Source organism: Balaenoptera physalus (genome assembly GCF_965194825.1).
Source record: "Balaenoptera physalus genome assembly, chromosome: 2".
Taxonomy (NCBI): Eukaryota; Metazoa; Chordata; class Mammalia; order Artiodactyla; family Balaenopteridae; genus Balaenoptera; species Balaenoptera physalus.
Genome location: NC_138883.1, coordinates 83649030 through 83667219, shown reverse-complemented (window position 1 = coordinate 83667219; position 18190 = coordinate 83649030). Strand labels below are relative to the sequence as shown.

At 39.7% G+C, this 18190-nt stretch overlaps 1 protein-coding gene across 10 annotated transcripts in view; it reads left to right on the top strand.

Annotated features, from left to right (window-relative positions):
• The first annotated feature begins 10788 nt into the window (after nt 1-10788).
• Nucleotides 10789-18190, top strand: part of FSIP1 (fibrous sheath interacting protein 1) — a 210588-nt gene continuing 203186 nt past the window's right edge. For 8 of the 10 annotated variants that reach the window (XR_014257859.1, XM_082443074.1, XM_082443073.1 and 5 more), the window contains exon 1: nt 10789-12683. The gene's annotated coding sequence lies outside the window, so the exon portion shown is untranslated. Of the gene's footprint in view, nt 12700-12747; nt 13075-18190 lie in introns of those variants that run through there. The other 2 variants (XM_082443070.1, XM_082443071.1) reach the window with 2 other exon arrangements.

Below are 18190 nucleotides of genomic sequence, written 5' to 3'. Positions count from 1 at the left end.
AAAAAAAAAAAAAAACGCCCTATAACGCACAGGACAGCCCATACAACAAAGATGTATCTGGTCCAAAATACCAATAATGCCAATGTTGAGAAATCTTGGGTTAGCCCAGCACTGAGAAACACTGGGTTAGCCAAAGGTTTGAGATGGTTTGAGGAAGGGGAACCGTCCCCCCTCAGTGGAAAAAGCTTCCCTGGACTTGAGGATAGTAGAGAAGAGAAGTCAGGGGTAAGTGATAATGTAGACATCTGTACCTTCTGGATAAGGGGCCTAATGCTGCCTCCTAGGCAGAGCCCCAAGAGAGCAAACAAAGAAACAGCAAAACAGCAAAACAAAGAAAGATTTGGGCCATTGCAAAGGGAACCAGTGTGTGCCCTGCTCCCCAGGGCGTGGATCCCTGTGGAGAGTTTGGTAGTGAGTCCAGGAGCCAGGGCCTCACTCAGATATTTACATAAGTGTCTTGAAAGAAAGAGAGAGCTTCAAGCCCAAGGGAGCAGGTGGCCGGGAAGGATGGATCACAAGATCAAATGGGGCAAGGGATGACCATGTAGGCAATGACACAGAGGACAGATGTCGTTTCACACTCCACAGAACCCATGGTGTCATGTGGGAGGGAAGGAAACCTTGAATGTGAGCTTATATCTATTATCCCAGGATCTCACGATGAAAATTAAGCTATAGCAAAACAATAAAGAAAATTATGTATTGTTCCACACTTTTTTGAGACTGAAGCAATTAATTTGTATTTCAACCTGGAAGGGAAAATGAGACTTTAAGTTTCTTTTCAACTCTGAAATTTTATGTTTCTATAGTCTATTATTCTACATACGAATACATGCTTATAAAAATCTTTTCTAGTTTATTTTGGCTTCCCTCTGCCAAAATTCTCATTCCCTTTTGCATTTCCTTCTTTGTAATTTTCATGGAGGAAATTTGGTGTAAACAGATTTTATATACTACTACCCGAAGGTCCACACAGAATTAAACGCTGGCCTTCTGTCTCTGGGTTGTTTCTCTGAGAGAAACATTTAATTAAATCCATTATTATTTAAAAGGCAAATGATACAAGGGATACTTCTCTTTCCAAACCCAACTCTTGAAAGATAATACTAGAACTCTTGCCAGTTTTAAATATAGATGAAATAATGACTGCAGATCTAGAGAAACTAAGAAAATAGAAATCACATTGAAAAGGAAAATGTACCTAAAATTTTGTTTGAGTTTTTCAGTGGTTTACTGGAAGTTGATTTTGAGAAAGAAAAGCTGATACATTCTGTCCCTGTGAAGACAATTCTGAACATACAAGAGTGATTTACATGTACACGTCATAAGCTGGAGCAGATGCAGTTACTCACCTCCTAAACATCCACCTTCCTTCCTTCTTCCTCATAGTGTCAACCCCATCCTGGCTCCAGGGGAGATCATGATTAGAGGACCCTTTTTTGCTATATTTAAGAATAATCCATGTGTATAGATAAAGATACAAATTGACTTTAAAAAATGAGACCTACAGAAGTCTATTAAAAAGCTTCTGAATTTTGCAATGCACCACCTGACTGAACAAGAAAAAAAACCAAGAAACCATATGTATCATTAAAGGGAATTGAGAAAATAAGGCAATTTAGGCTTTCAGGGTGAGAGTGACCAACGGCTCTTTGCTGATATGCTCAAAGGATGTCAATTTACTCAGATAATTCCTTCAGTTTGGCTTTATGAACTAGGCAATTGTAGGATGTTCTGAATTTTATTTTTTCCCTATATATTCTCAATAAACGAGAAGAAATATTTCTTTTTTGGGGGGTGTATTTATTAAAGCACTTTTAAGAATTCCTGCTCCTTTTTAAAAAATATTTTTATTTACTTATTTGGTTGCACCTGGTCTTAGTTGTGGCAGGCAGGCTCCTTTGTTGCGGCTCCCTGGCTCCTTAGTTGTGGCATGTGAACTCTTAGTTGTGGCATGCATGTGGGATCTAGTTCCCTGACCAGGGATTGAACCCGGGCCCCCTGCATGGGGAGCACGGAGTCTTAACCACTGCACCACCAGGGAAGTCCCTATTGCTCCTTTTTAAGAGTAAGTTTAATTTAAATAATGCTAGTTTGCTTCAGAAGTTAATTTAAAACCCTCATCATATTATAGATAAATATGTATAAAATAGAGAGTTTAATAGATTAAACTACCCTGGAATTTATTTATAATCAGTGTTCCCATTTACTTAAAAAAAATCTAAAGTGAATGTAACAAATACCTTTGCATTAACTACTTCAAATCATTAGAATACTTAGAAGGTCTTAATTAATTTTAATTTATAATACTCTCTGCCTTAAAGTTTATTCTCTTCGTAGCACTTGGCTTCTCTTTGCCTGCTTTGTATTTACGTACGATTTACTGGAGGATATTAAAGCACAGTCCACAGACTTCTGCAGGAAATGATACGATCTCTCTTTTGCAGATGGGGAAACTAGAGGCACAGATGGCCCTAAGAGATGAAACAAGTTAGAGACACAGCTAAAGACAGTACAGAAGGCATTAAGGACCAATTCTTCCACTGCACCCTCCAAAGTACTGATGATCATTATCATCTCTCCTTATTATGACTATTTTTTGAATACCCACTTGGCACACGCTATTAAACTATACTGGGGACTGTATTAAAAGCCTTCACGCCCGACAGCTGTTTTTCTCAATGTTATTTCCTAAAGTTCCTTCTGCTTCATGATTTCCTGTTTCATGGGAGAGGCATTCAGTTCAGAGTAAGCGTTAAGAAACTCTTAGCAGAAGGCCAAGATTGCGATTGCTCAGCTGAGAGTACTCACAGGAGCCATCTTCTGCCTCAGGTCTTCCCTGTTAATCCCTGCATCGAGTTGACCCTTAGTTTAATTTAAGAGTCACTGCCCTCACATCACTCTCATCCATTGCCCACGCTCCCCCAAGGAGCGAGTACTCTTCCAGGCAGGTATACGAAATATTAACAAGATTCATTCGTTCATAACAGTAAGTATTATTGCATTTAATACACACTATTATAATGGAGTATATAACGTGTACGAGATACGGTCCCTGCCCTCTGGACAGCTTAAGGGAGAAAAAAAAAAAGAAAAAAACCCCACAAGAGACAAGAGAGCAATACATGATCACGTGCTGACAAGAAGTGCTGAGGGAAAGTGAAAATTATCCTTCATTGAGAGGGTGCATCTTCCTCAATGATTTTGTTTGTTGGATGGCAAATTTTTCTGTAAATCCAAGAAGTTTCTTCCTCCATAAAATGACCATTTACTTCATATAGTCATAGCGCTTAGAATTTGGAAGATCTTAGCCTAGTTTTATACCACCTCTATAATTTAATAAGAAGAAATGGAGGCCCAGGAGGTTAAGTGATTTTTTTGCAAGACCTCGGAGCAGAAGTCATGATTTTTAAAAATGCCTAATCCATAAGCAAAATGTGTGGCGGGGAAACCAGTGCTTTAAAATGTCTTTTTCATGACGTTGAGAAGGGGAAATATTTCTCTGACTAATGCCTTCCATTTTCTTGCTGTTCTTATCGCGAATAGATAGGTAACTACTACATATTGGCACTCAGAAATCCCCCTTACTCTTGACACTTGCTATCTAAAATCAGTGGTGGTGAGGAGTTGGAGGGGATTAATATGACCATCTAGCTCCTGCCTCTGTCAGGATCTCTGAGCAACTAGGTATGATTAGAGAAAGGCTGAAAAGCTTACTTGCTCAGAAATAGCTTACTAGACGATTTGACTCAGCGAAAGTGACCAAAAAAAGGTAGACAAATGAATGCATGAATGCAAGTGTGCCACCTGAATACAAAATTTCCATAAATTTGGACCAAGGTAATGATCTTTAGATTCATAACAAAAAACAGTTGGCAGTTTTCACAAGAATACCAAGTCATCTGCAGCAAAACATACAAGATAAATGAGCATTTAATGGATGACAGGTGTGAATTGAACCCGATAATTCACCTTTTTTCATTCTTCAGCATAGATTAGAAGGCTGCTTTTATGTGAAGTAAAAGTACTCGTTTTATTTACAGTTGCAGTGAAACATTCAATACAGAATCTCAAGAACATTTTAACTTCTCTATTTCTCCAAAGTAAGGAAAAGTATTCAGGAGTTAACTTTCCATTATTTAATAGATGGGCTGGTAAACTGAAGCCTGGAAAAGTGAAGAGGCTTGTCCTTCTAGAATCAACAACAGAGGGAGATGTGAACCCAAATCTCATAAAACCTAAACCATTTTTCAATTCACTCTATTGCGTTGTGCTGTAAAAATGAGGGTGCACTGATTGTGGTTTTGCTTTGTTTAATTCTTTATGGATTGCAGAGGACAAGACCGATGGCTGTTACCACTGCCCAGGTATTTCTAAACAGGCAATTCTTACTGCCCTGCTTATTGAACACGTGTTTTTTATGCTGGTGTGAATACTGTCGCAGTTCAGGCTGGAACACATGAGCAGTGGTTTCCAAAGAGGGCCAAGTCTGCTTAAGTCAGATATTCACAGAGTCTCAGAGCTGAAAGTAAGCTTAGAAATCTTTACCCTGCCCCTTATTTTACTAGATGAAGAAACAGATGGAGAGAAGTTAAGAGACCAGGCCCAGGTCAGCTCTTGCAGATGCTGGCTGAGAAACCAGGGATGTGTAATTTAAAATGGTTTTGTGTGTCAGTGTATGGGTTACATAACAAATTTTGAGCCGAATTAGTATATTAATTCCAATGTGTCTGTGATGATAAAATGAAGAGAAAATAAACCAATCTTGGTTAAATAAGGAATTGAATGATCAAATAAGAAAAAGATTTACACAGGAAAGCCTCCAGTCATCAAAATGATGACTAGCTTCTAGTCTAATAAACATATGTATGTTCAGATAGAAACATTATTTTGAATTTGAACTAAGAAAAAATATATGTAAGGAGTGAGAGGCTAAGAATGCCAGGATGGCAGCCTGACAGCTGACGAATAAACACCCCCTTTGGTTGTTTACCTATTTCTTCTTTATCTCTTAGATGTTAACTCTGAGAAAAATAATGTTTCTACATTGTTACTTAAGACCCTGAAAGTTTGATCTGAATACATTTCAAACATGCTATGCGAATTTCTTTTAACTTCCTTTATGTTAAAATAAATTGGGCTTCCCTAGTGGTGCAGTGGTTGAGAATCTGCCTGCCAATGCAGGGGACACGGGTTCGAGCCCTGGTCTGGGAAGATCCCACATGCCGCGGAGCAATTAGGCCCGTGAGCCACAACTACTGAGGCTGCGCATCTGGAGCCTGTGCTCTGCAACAAGAGAGGCCGCGATAGTGAGAGGCCCGCGCACCGCGATGAAGAGTGGCCCCCACTTGCCGCAACTAGAGAAAGCCCTCGCACAGAAACGAAGACCCAACACAGCCAAAAATAAATTAAAGAAAAAAAAAATCTTTAAAATAAATAAATAAATAAATTGCAAGGTTTCCATAACAATAAAGATTTATATAATTTTTATTCTAAAAATGCATTTTAGTATATAGATCAGGAGACCCAATTTAAAACAAAAAATGAAGGAACAAACAAAATACCCTATGGGATCAGAGACCTAGCTCAACTCAGAAGTTATGGTTTGGAATTAGACAAGCGTGAAGCATGACACTCAGTGCACGGACAGTGTTCTGAAACCGTGAGTTTCTGCCCAGGATGAATCGCTGCCGTGAAATTACTAAACTTCTCTTTAGCCATAACCCACAAGCAGTGTCTCGTCCATTTTCCTGGCAGGGACCAAATGCCAAGAGCAAAACCGTGTAATCTCAACTGGCATCCAGCAAAGGAGACTGCGGCTAGCCTCGGGAAACTTCTGGCAACTCTATAATTCTTTACAGGTAACAGAATTGCCGCAGGCGACAAATGTGTGGAGCCAGCAGTATAACCAGAGAGTAAAACGGTCTGTCACTGTGAGGGAATTCTCCAAGAAAAGAAGAGAAACCGATTTCTCCCTTTCTGGTGAGAATGACTCACTTAGCAGAGCTGATTGCTTGAGGGCAGAACTGAGATGCACCCCTCCCCCCCCCCAAAAAATTATTCTATATTTCAGAAGGTATCTTTATCCTCTTTGATTTATTTCACTACCTTTTAAAAAACAAGCCTCTATTAGCTTTCTGGGCCATAAATGTACAGCTGCACAGTGTGTGTGTGTTGATTTTTAGGCATCTCCACAATATCCTGGCACAGTTTTTTCCCCCCATGCTGTCACTCATATCACTTGGACAAGTTAAACATGGTCACATGACAATGCCTGGGCTACCTCCTTTCACTTAAAAATTCAAAGGGTATCGTGTGTTTGGGCTACCAGATATTGTGACATAGCAAGCTTCCCGTCACCCCCCACCCATTTTTAAAATGGGGACATCCTCTGACTAGCACTTGATTCTCTATAGCACTCCCTAATAGACAGGCAGAGGAAGGAAAGTGTTCAGAATCAAGGAAGTGGGAAGGGAGAACATTTTTCAGTTTTCTAGCTTACTATTTACAAAGGAAGTACTGGACGTCTCTGTTCAGAGCTCCTGGGTTGCACAGCTCCAGGCGTCTCCATGGTGCCTCTCCGAGCATGACCTCAGTGCTATCTACCCTTTCAAATGCAAACTTGAAGGCAGTGTTTTTCAAAGCATGCTCATGGTCGTACTGCACCAAAATCACCAGGGTGTTTGTTAAAATGCACATTCCTGGGCTGGACCCCAGACTTACTAAATCAGGGAATAGGGACTAAAATCAACATTTTAAATAACACCTGAGGGGCTTCCCTGGTGGTGCAGTGGTTGAGAATCCCCCTGCCAATGCAGGGGACAGGGGTTCGAGCCCTGGTCCAGGAAGATCCCACCTGCTGTGGAGCCTGTGCTCTAGAGCCCGTGTGCCACAACTGCTGAGCCCGTGTGCCACAACTACTGGGCCCGTGTGCCTGGAGCCCATGCTTTGCCACGGGAGAAGCCCCCGCAATGAGAGACCCGCGCACCGCAACGAGGAGTGGCCCCCACTCGCCACAACTAGGGAAAGCCCACGTGCAGCAACGATAGACCCAACGCAGCTAAAACCAAATAAAATAAATAACTTAAAAAAAATTTAAAATAAATAACACCTGAAATGATACTTATGAACGACAAAATCTGAGAACCCATTTTTAGCAGATTTATTAGTTAATAGCTTTTAAGTACTAAAAAATGTACTAAAAGAGAACTAAACACATACTAAACTTAAAGTGCATTTTACTGTGAATAAAAGTAGGATTACCTGTTCCAGAACTTGCTTTTTGTTCTTTAAGACTTGATTTACTTCCCTGGTCATGTCTCCTGATTACATGGCGGCACTGTGGCCAAGCAGGACCGGGAGGCATGGGAGGGAGTGTAGTTTGGGTAAAAGGGGTATATGAAATAAAACATGGACTTTAAAAAATAGCCTGCAGATTTTATAGGACTACAAATGTCTGAGAACCTTAGTCACTCAAAGTTACCAATGGTTACTGGATATTAGATACTTGTAATATGTACTAAGATATTTTTTAAAATCCACTCTGATTTTTTTGGGATCTAATTTTCACTTTTCCTATTGGGATGGCTATTTAAATATGTACCCAAGCACAGTTCAAACAAACAGGATATTTCAGTTCAGTGGTTTCTTGGATCATACCTAAAATCCAAGGAAAGTGAGAGGTTCTGAAAGCAGGTTTATAGTTTTGTTTTGAAGAGAAGACAATCAGCACCATCTAGTGGATACAAATAACCTCTTTTCCTGAATTTAGTCGAGCGAGGAGGTGAAGAGAACAAACAGGCTGTGGAACTGGGTTGGAATCCCAGTACCATTTAGTTTCTGAATGAACTCGGAAAAATCACTCAAGCTGCCGTGCTCTGCTTCTCAACTACAAATCTGGGTAATAACAGTGCCACTTCATAGGATGTTAGGAAGTGAGGTGGAATGATGCACCTAAGGCCTGTCCTAAACACTCAGTAAATGTAACTTTTTAATAACTCTAAGCCACAGACTCACATGAGCTGGGAACTGTCCAGTAGCACACACTTTTGACTGCCCTTCAGAAGAAGTGGCTATTTAATCTAGTTTGTAGAATCTATGATACAAGGCTTAGTGAGCTTCCTCTCCTAGTACGTTGTTGTATTTGGCTGAAGCTTATGGTGAGAAAAGGGAGATTGGGGCAACAAGGATGGAATGATAGTTGGAGCCCAGATGGCATACAGCGTGGGCTCTCTCATTCATTCAAATCTGACTCCACTCAGAAGGAGAACATCAAGAGCAGAGAGAGATTGAAAACAAAAACAAAAACCAACTTTGAAACCAATGCTGCCATATGTCACCAACCTGGAATGAGACCAGGGAAATTTTAGCTTAAAATATCTTGACTCTAGATGAAATCTTTATGAATTATTTTGAAAGGCATAATACTTTCTAGAATATTTGGGGGGGGTTTGAACACAGCAGTTCAGAAAACACAGCAGAGAAAAATATGGTGCTCTCCAACATATCTGAATGTGAATTGCTTTGAGGGTGTAATTGCAATAGCTGATGTAGAAGTATTTAAGGAACTAAAAACAAAGGCACAATTTATTGTGTACTAACATACAACAAATACAGTTTATTAAAGTTTGCCCTCAAGGCACATACAGCCTCTCAGCAGTGTGCAAAACAGAAGCAGCAGAAGGTAAATAAACGAAATGAGAATGACAGAAAATTCAAGATGAGGTGAGTTTCATGTAAAATGCAATCAATAGGGACTTAGTCTGGAAAGGTTACAAACAGTAAAGAGACACAAAGTTTCTATTGAACCTGAACTTTCTTTTCACTTGCTTTATATGTATCTTATGTTGTATAAGCAAGTTTCAAAAAAAAAAAAAAAAATGAGAACACCAGTTAATCATGGGCACCTGTCACAGCCCTGATCTCTTAGTTATTTTTTTCCCCTCACATCCCCAAGAAATCTGAAACGTGTTGTTTTCTTAATAAGCACCATTTTTCGCCAAAAATTAAAATGGAAAGAATGGTCTTTATTCATGGAATATTAGAATTGTGCAGTCATTTGGAGATTATCTAGTCTCTAGCTACTCAAAGAGTAGTCTGTGGACCAGAAGCTTTGACATCACCTGGGAGCCTGTTAGAGTCTTGGGTCCCACCTGACACAGAATCAGCATTTTAACAAGATCCTCCGGTGATTTATCTGCACATTAAAATTTGAGAAGAGTTTCAGGTTCATTTAATCTTAGATATAGGTCTGGGATCAGTATTTTTTGAAGTCTCCTCAGGTTATCCTAATACAGGAGAGTTTAAGAACTGCACAACTAGTCAACCTTCATTTTTCAAATGAGGATATTATGGCCCGCGAAAGTTTATGGATTTACCCAAGGTCACCCAGCTATTTCGTATCGGAATCCAAACAGTGGCATCTCTCCTCCTTAAAAAAAAAATAAAGGAGAGTCAAGGGAACAGGGTAGGGAGTGCAGAGATGGGAATTATTATTTAATATCGGGTGGTCAGGAAAGACCCACCTGAGGAAGCAGACACTTGAGGGAAGAGAGGAAACAAGCCGTATGGATTGCTGAGGAACTGTGTTCCAGGCAGTGTGTGTGTGTGCGTGTGTGTTTATTCATACTGGAAGAAGAACAAGGAGTAGTGTTTCCAAATTCCCAACAGATACTAATCTTTGGCATGCAGAAACAAGAAATCAGAACTGCCAGGAGTTCTCCAAATCTTGTTATTTTTAAAATACTTCCAACCTTCTTCATATTCTTTGTTCATTACCATGCTATCTGAAGCATTTGTTTAAAAAATAAGGACTATTAAATTTAGAAGTATTTATAAGAGATGTAGCCTACAGCAAATATTCAAATACTGGAGAACACAGAGAACATTACTGGGTACCATTTGAATAATGTAACATACAAATCTTCAAGCAAGGCTAACAGCCCTTCACAGAATCATGGGTTGGAAATTGCCAATTTAAGGGCTTATTCTGAATAAAAACTTGTTGTTCCTTGGAATATCACTCATAGAATTTGGTAAAGTATACAATGAGTATCAACTTACTAATATTTATTTTACTTGCAAGAATGACTCACTGTTAGCAGCAGACTGGGCCGGGGATGCATACTTATAACATGGCACGAGCTCCAAGCAAGATTGACCTATCAGATTGTGATCGCCTCTCTCCCAGGTGCTCCTGTCCTGGTTCCTGGAATGTTGATCTCAACTTCTGACTCAGAGTGTCAGCATTTCCTGCTCTTGCTTTCAACTTATCTTGACATCAGTGGATTTCTTCAGTTACATCGCTATGTCGATTGCTATGGTTTAACTTTCACAGGAGAATCAGAATACTTTCTCCAATTTTCCTGATTTCTTAACTGATTTATTTTTTTTTCTAAATCTGGAAAAACATGTACATTTCCTGAGAAATGCTGGGAAGAAATTCCCATGTAGAAACACTTAAAAGGAGGACAGTGAGGGCTTCCCTGGTGGCGCAGTGGTTGAGAATCTGCCTGCCAATGCGGGGGACACGGGTTCGAGCCCCGGTCTGGGAAGATCCCACATGCCGTGTAGCAACGAGGCCCTTGAGCCACAATTACTGAGCCTGTGCGTCTGGAGTGTGTGCTTCGCAACAAGAGAGGCCGCGATAGTGAGAGGCCTGCGCACCGCAATGAAGAGTGGCCCCCACTCGCCGCAACTAGAGAAAGCCCTCACACAGAAACAAGACCCAACACAGCCAAAAATAAATAAATAAAATTAAATTAAAAAAAAAAAAACTTAAAAAAGGAGGACAGTGAGGCTGCAGCAAAGTTTGCCAGGGAGAGGGTGGTAGGACTGGAGGTCTGGAAGAAAACGGAGGGTCCGGTTATTGAGGACCTGTGGGCATTGTAAGGATTCTGCATGAAATGGGAAGTCATGGAGAGTCCTGAGCAGAGGAGTGGCATTTTTTTAAAAAATATTTATTTATTTTATTTTTGGCTGCGTTGAGTCTTTGTTGCTGCACGCGGGCTTTCTCTAGTTGTGGCGAGCGGGGGCTACCCTTCGTTGCGGTGCGCTGGCTTCTCCTTGCAGTGGCTTCTCTTGTTGCGGAGCACGGGCTCTGGGTGCGTGAGCTTCAGTAGTTGCGGCACGTGGGCTCAGTAGTTGTGGCACACGGGCTTAGTTGCTCCGCAGCATGTGGGATCTTCCCGGACCAGGGCTCGAACCCGTGTCCCCTGCATTGGCAGGCAGATTCTTAACAACTGTGCCACCAGGGAAGTCCCGAGTGGCATTGTTTGACTTAGGTTTTGAAAGCATCATTCAGGTTGCTGATTGAAAGTAGTAGGGCCAAGTAAGTCAACAGTTAGGGGATTATTGCAAAAATCCGGGCAAGAGATGATGTCAGTGCAGACCTTAATGGAAGCATGGATGGTGGTGAGAAGTGGTTGTATTCTGGATATATTTTGAATGTAGAGCTGATAGGATTTATAATAAACTGATTGTAAAGTGTGAGAGGAAGAGGAATTGAGGATGACTTCAAGGTTTTTGGCCTGAGACTGGCAGGCAGGATGCAGTTACCATTTACTAAGATGTATAAGAAGATGGGGTGTAGGGGGGACTGTGGAGAAGTTTGTTTTTTGGCATCTGAAGTTTAAGGTGCTTCTTACATTGAAGTGGAGATGTCTAAGTGAACATGTCACATAGTTAGATAAAAGAGTGTGGAGTTCAGAGCTGGAGATAGAAAGGCAGGATTTAGCAGTATATGGATGGCATTTACAGCTAGGTTTTTACACCCACCACTGACGGAGATTGTAGCTGTGGTTCTTTGAGCAACTCACTTAACCTTGTCTATTTGCTCTGCTGAAAAACACTTAAAGAATACACATCTTACCGCCTAAAACAATGAGGCTACAGGGTCCATGTATGTGAAAATGCCTTGTAAACTGTAAGGTTCTGTTCCGGGTGGAAGAAGCAGACATTTGATGTTACTGGGGATGAAGAAAATCAATTCAGGGACCCAGGGAAATAGTCTTCACGCGCTGAGAATTACAAAAACCACAAAAGAAAGCAAGCGCAAATAGCAATTATTACCTTTTTTGGACTGTAGCCCAATCTGGGCAAAACTACTATTTTTTATTTACATGGCATCCAACATTTACTAAGAACTTCACATAGCATTATGTTTTTGAGCTGCACAACAGTGTTGTGAGGAAGCAATTGTTATTACCCCATTTTACGGAGGAGGAAACTGAGGTCAGAGAGGATTAGCGGACCTGCAGGGCATCGTATTAATAGTGAAGGACAGAGCCATACAAGCATCCAGACATCCTCTTTCCAAGTTCAACCTAAATACGAACAAACCATTCCACACTCTCCACCCTCCGTCGGGAAGACGGAGGAGACAGCAGAGATACCCGAGGTCTCCGGGTTCCGACAGTTGGGTCCTCTGCTGCTCTTGGGCCCCCACGTCTCGTTTCTGGATGGTATAGCCCTTTTCCCCTATCGCGAGACTGGCAGCGTCGTGCTTCTGGTTGCCAAGGGAACGGCGTTCCGGGAGGCAGGAAGGCTTCTGACCCGCGGCTTCTTCCCCCTCCAGAGAAGCTGCGGTGGCGGGAAAGACCCCTCCCCTTTGGGGGACAGTGGGTGACGCTGAGAGTGTCAATGCTCTGACGACTGGACACTAGCTCGCAGTTTCCGCCCGGAAGGTGAGGGACCGCACAGGTTAGGAGCGGACTGTTATCGCCGCGCGACAAGCCAATGAGAGGGCGGGGCGGAATCGTGTCAGGGTGCTGGGCCCGGAGAGGGGGCAGGGCCAATAAGAGGGCGGGCTCAAGCAGGGCGGCGGGCTCAGCAGAGGCTGGCCAGGCCTGGGAGAGAGACATAGGTCTGACCCCGGAGAGGCTTCCGTCTCCTTGAAGGCTGTGTGTCGCCAGGATTTCCTGGACACGGCGGTAAACGTTCCTGACCGTAAGACCAAGTACCAAGGACTCTCACTGTCCTTCTAGCCCCTAAGATCTAGAACTTGTATTACAAATTAATCACCCGCCATTTAAGTGACAAACGATGCAAATAGGCGTTTCACAGAAAAAATAAAAGGTGGGCAGTAAACATTTGACTAGAGACTCAACTTCTCTCATAATTAAAGAAATGTAGATCACACTCACAGATACTTTTGACACTTCTCAGATTGACAAAGATGAAAAGCTTTGACATGACCAGATTGGCCCAGGTGGGGAAACAGGCACTTTCATCTCAGCGTACCCTGTTGTTAGTAATGTAGTTTGGTACAACCTTTTTGGAGGACAGTTGGCAGACTACCAAAATTTGAAAGACAGTGTTCTTTGACTCAGCAATTAAAAAAAAATTTTATTGAAATATAGTTGATTTACAGTGTTGTGTTAATTTTTTCTGCATGGCAAAGTGACCCAGTTATACGTGTATATCTATATTCTTTTCTGTATTCTTTTCCATTATGGTTTGTCACAGGATATCGAATATAGTTCCCTGTGCTATACAGTAGGATGTTGTTTATCCATCCTATGTATAATAGTTTGCCTCTGTTAATTCCAAACTCCCATTCCTTCCCTCCCCTATCTCCCCTTCCCATTTGGCAACCGCAAGTCAGTTTTTTATGTCTGTGAGTCTCTGTTTTGTAGATACGTTCTTTTGTGTTGTATTTTAGATTCCACATATAGGTGATATATGGTCTTTCTCTTTCTGACTTCACTTAGTAAGATAATTTCTGGGTCCATCCATGTTGCTGCAAATGGCATTATTTCATTCTTTTTAATGGCTGAGTAGTATTCCATTGTATATATGTACCACATCATCTTTATCCATTCATCTAGGTTGTTTCCATGTCTTGGCTATTGTAAATAGTGCTGCTATGAACATAGAGGTGCATGTATCTTTTTGAATTATAGTTTTGTCTGGGTATATGCCCAGGAGCGGGCTTGCTGGATCATATGGCAACTCTATTTTTTTTCACTAAGAAATTCTAATTTATCTTCTGGGCATGTAAACATAACTAAGCAAAAATTTGTACAAAGAGGTTACCTTAAAATTGAGGTATTCTTTACATACAGTAAAATTTACCCTTTTAATATTACAGTTCTATGAGCTTTGACAAATGCATAATTATATATATAATTACCATCACAATCAGGATACACAACAGTTGCATCATTCCCCCTGAAATCCCCTAGTACTGTTTTTGTAGTTAACCCTTCCCTACCCCCAGCCCTGGTAATGGTCATCAATTTTCTGTCCCTATAGTTTTGTCTATTCTAGAAGTCATATAATTGGAAACAAATACTATGGAGCCTTTTGAATCTGGCTTCTTTCAACTTAGCATTATGCAGTTGAGATTTGTCTATGTTTTGTATCAGTAATTTGTTCCCTTATATTGCTGAGTAACATTCCATTGTATAGATGTACCACAGTTGCTTATCCATTGTCTAGTTGAGAGACATTTGGATTGTTCCCAGTTTTTGGCAGTTATTAATGTAGCTGCTATATGTCCAGGTTTTTGTGTGAATATAAATGTTCATTTCTTGGGTGAATATCCAGAGTGAGATTGTGGACTCGTATGGTAAGTGTATGTTTAACATTGCAAGAAAGTGCCAGGCAGTTTTGCAACACGGCTGTCCCATTTTGCATTCTCATCGGCAATATATGAAAGTTCCAGTTACTCCAACTTTGTCAGCGCTTGGTATTGCTAGTTTTTTAAAAAAATAATTTTCACATTTGAATGTGTAGCAGTATCTCATTGTGCTTTTAAATTTCTCCAACGACTAATGATGTTGAACATCTTCTGGTGCTAGTTTGCCATCCATACATCTTTGGTGATGAGTCTGCTCCAATCTTTCTTATTATTGAGTCTTGATACTTCTTTATATATTCTGGATATAAATCCTTTGTCAGCTGTGTGTTTTGCAAATATTTTCTCCCAATATTTGGCCTGTGTTTTCCTTTTCAACTGTGTCTTTTGAAGAGTGGAAGTTTAAAATTTTGATGCATTCCAATTTATCAGTATTTTCTTTTATGAATCATACTTTTGATGTTGTATCTAAGACATCTTTGCTAGCCCACAGTCACACATATTTTATAGAAATTTTATAGTTTTAATTTTCTATTTTAGGCCTATGATCAATTTTGACTAAACTTTTGTATTGTCTTTTAATAACAAATCTTCCGTATACAACCTAAGTGAGCTGATCAAAAAAATGCTACATCTATGCAATGAAATACTATGCCATCGTTTGAAAGCATGAGGTGTATCTGTATGTGGTGGTATAGAAAAATCTTTGAAATACATTGTGTAAAAAAGCAAGTTGCGAAGCACCATGCCATTTGTGTGTGTTTGTGTTGGGGAGGAATAGGGAGGTAAAGGATAGAAAGTTTGCATATGCCTAAAAAAGTGAGACCTACAAAAATCTTTCTTGGGGTGAGGGTAATTTTGACTTGAAAAACTTTTACATTCTTCTGTATTATTTGATTTGTTTCCCCTCTCAAGGGCAAGTATTTCTTACATAATAAACAAGTACAGAAAGTAAAAAAAAAAAACTACCATAAGTAATTTTTAGATATTAAAATCATGAAAATAAGTGTAATTCTACTTTTTAAAAAGGCTGGCTATTTGTTATTACTAAACAGAGGAGGATTCATTTTCTTTTGATTCTTTCATTTATCTAAAAACATCAGATTACAGCAGCCACGTGTCCCCATTTTGGTTTTAAACCATTCATGGTGGTTGCATTTCTCTGAAAAAGTTTAAATTAATCTTGCTTGAAATGAATGTTATGAAAAGCTGGTATGTCTTAGTAGTGATTTGTTACAATTTAGAATCTGGTCATATATCCATGTATTTAATGGAATATCAAGAAGTAAATAATATTCTATTTTAGAAGTATCTGTAATGTAACAAGAAAATGTTTATCGTGTAATGTTAAGTGAGAAATATATGAATCTAACTTTGTTGAAAAGACATAAAAAGCAAAAATGGAAAAGAAATGTGCCAGCAATGTTTAGCTCAGGGTGGTGAATATTGGGTGATTTTTATTTATTTTCGAGTATACTTTAATATATTCCAGAAAATTTTCTTCAGTAAGTAAATCCTTTAATTATGAATTTAAGATTAATAGAAAACCAGAAAATACAGAGAAGCAAAAGGTGAAAAAAGACACAAGAACATCCATGAACCTACCAACCCAGAATCTACCACTGTTACTTCTTTGACTTGTGATCATCTTTCAGGTCCCCCTCTGTATATTTCTCTAATTAGAGAAATTGGACTTGTTTTTTTAAACAAGGTGTTGACTTCCTTCCTCCTTCTTTCCTTCCTTGTCTATGCCCCTAGCCAGTTTTCTATTGGAATGTTTCTTTCCCTTGTTGATTGGTAAGAGCTCTTTAAATGTGTAAGTGTATTAACCTTTTGTATATTATCTGTATTGCATATATTTTCTCCATTTTCTCATGTACCTTTTAATTTAATTTAGAGTTCTTTTTTTGGTTTGATACTCAAGAGCATTAAATGTTATGTAATCAAATCTATTAGTTTCGTCCTGTTTGACTTATGCTCTTGATAGCCTGCTTAGTAAGTCATTAACCTCATTATTATATAAATTAGCTCTATGTTTCCTTCCAGTCCCTTGAAGATTCCATATTTTATATTTATTATCAATTTTTTTTACTTTTATTAAAGTAATATAGTAAAATATGTCAAACTGTACTGTAACATTTACAATAAAAAAAAAAGAAGCAGTCTCTAGTCACATCCTTCAGGGGCAAATATCTTGAACTTATTTAACTATTGTGCTTATTTAACTATTGTTTGGCTTTATCAATTTTTGGATATTCTTTTTGATTTCCTATTAGGACAGATTAGACTTTTTATACGACCTTTTCTTTTACATACTCCTCCTCACCTACACTCAGTGTAATTAAGGCACAGTGTTTGGTTAAATTCAGTGCTTATATAAATATTATCATTTGATTGTTTGCTTTCTTGTACAATGCTTTATTTTTCTTGTGGAATTTCTCTCTGGCTCTTGAGGTTTCTTCTCAAATACTCAAAAACATCTTTAAGTTCCTAATTCAGTATCCTTTATCCATACTTTTTTCTACATGGCCAAATTCAGAAGATTGTTAGTTACAACCCTACCCATCCTGGAAACTGTATTTTATTTATTATTTTCATGAGCAAACATAATAGAACAGACCTATTTATAAAACAAATTGAAAGATTTCTGGAGCCTTTTAGTTGATCCATGCCATTGGTGGTTCCCTGTGCCTCTCCCTTTATTGACATGTATTATACTGGCTCTGCACGGGCTTCCATTTCATTGCTCCCTCTGTTAGCCGCCAATAAGTCTCCCTTGACAGGCAGTTCAGGGCATTACAAGACATTTGGCCTTTCAGTGACTTAAGCTTTTTGATGGTGACGTGACGGGCCAGGGCGATCCGTCTTCCCACAATAATAATGTCAGTGCCTTCCTGAGTGAGCCAAAAACCCTTTTGCAGAGTTTGAATAATGTTGAGATCACTGCCTTTTTCATTTGCTGAGATGGAAAGAGTTGACCTACTGTCCTTTAAGCCTCAGCTTTGACACACTGAATGGTTGGAGGGTAAATCATATTACTGCTCTGTGTGCCTTGGAGGAGCATGGGGTTGTTCATGATTGGGCTTCCTCCTGTGTCCAAAGCTTCCTTGGACTCTGCCTCAGCTGTTCAAAAAAAAAAAGAAAGATGAGTCATTTTTTAGGGTAAGAAAAGGACATTGTTACACTTGCTGGGCCAGAGGCAACTGCCTTTCTTCATTCTGTTATGAGAGAAATGGTTTAATTTATAATTGATAGGAATTTAGGAAAGGATTTGTTGGAAGATATCCATTCACATGTAAAGCTAAGTATTTGGAAGTCAAACTATGAAATTCTCTCTCTTTCTTCCACTTTATTCGGCATGCATGATACCCCAAGCATTACTGAACATATTTGGAATGGTCCTGACCAAGGGCACAGTTTGGAAGGAGCAAAGTGCCAGCAGTGCCCAAGTTTCCCCACTAGTTTAAACCATCCTGCCTAATATTTCCTGCTTCAGGAAATAGTCCTAGGAATAGAGCAGCCAGACTGGTGAGAGTCTTGTGGACGGTGTCACATGAAAAATAGTTAAAGAGATTGGCAATGTGTATCCAGATAGTGAAAGCCGGTCCTCTA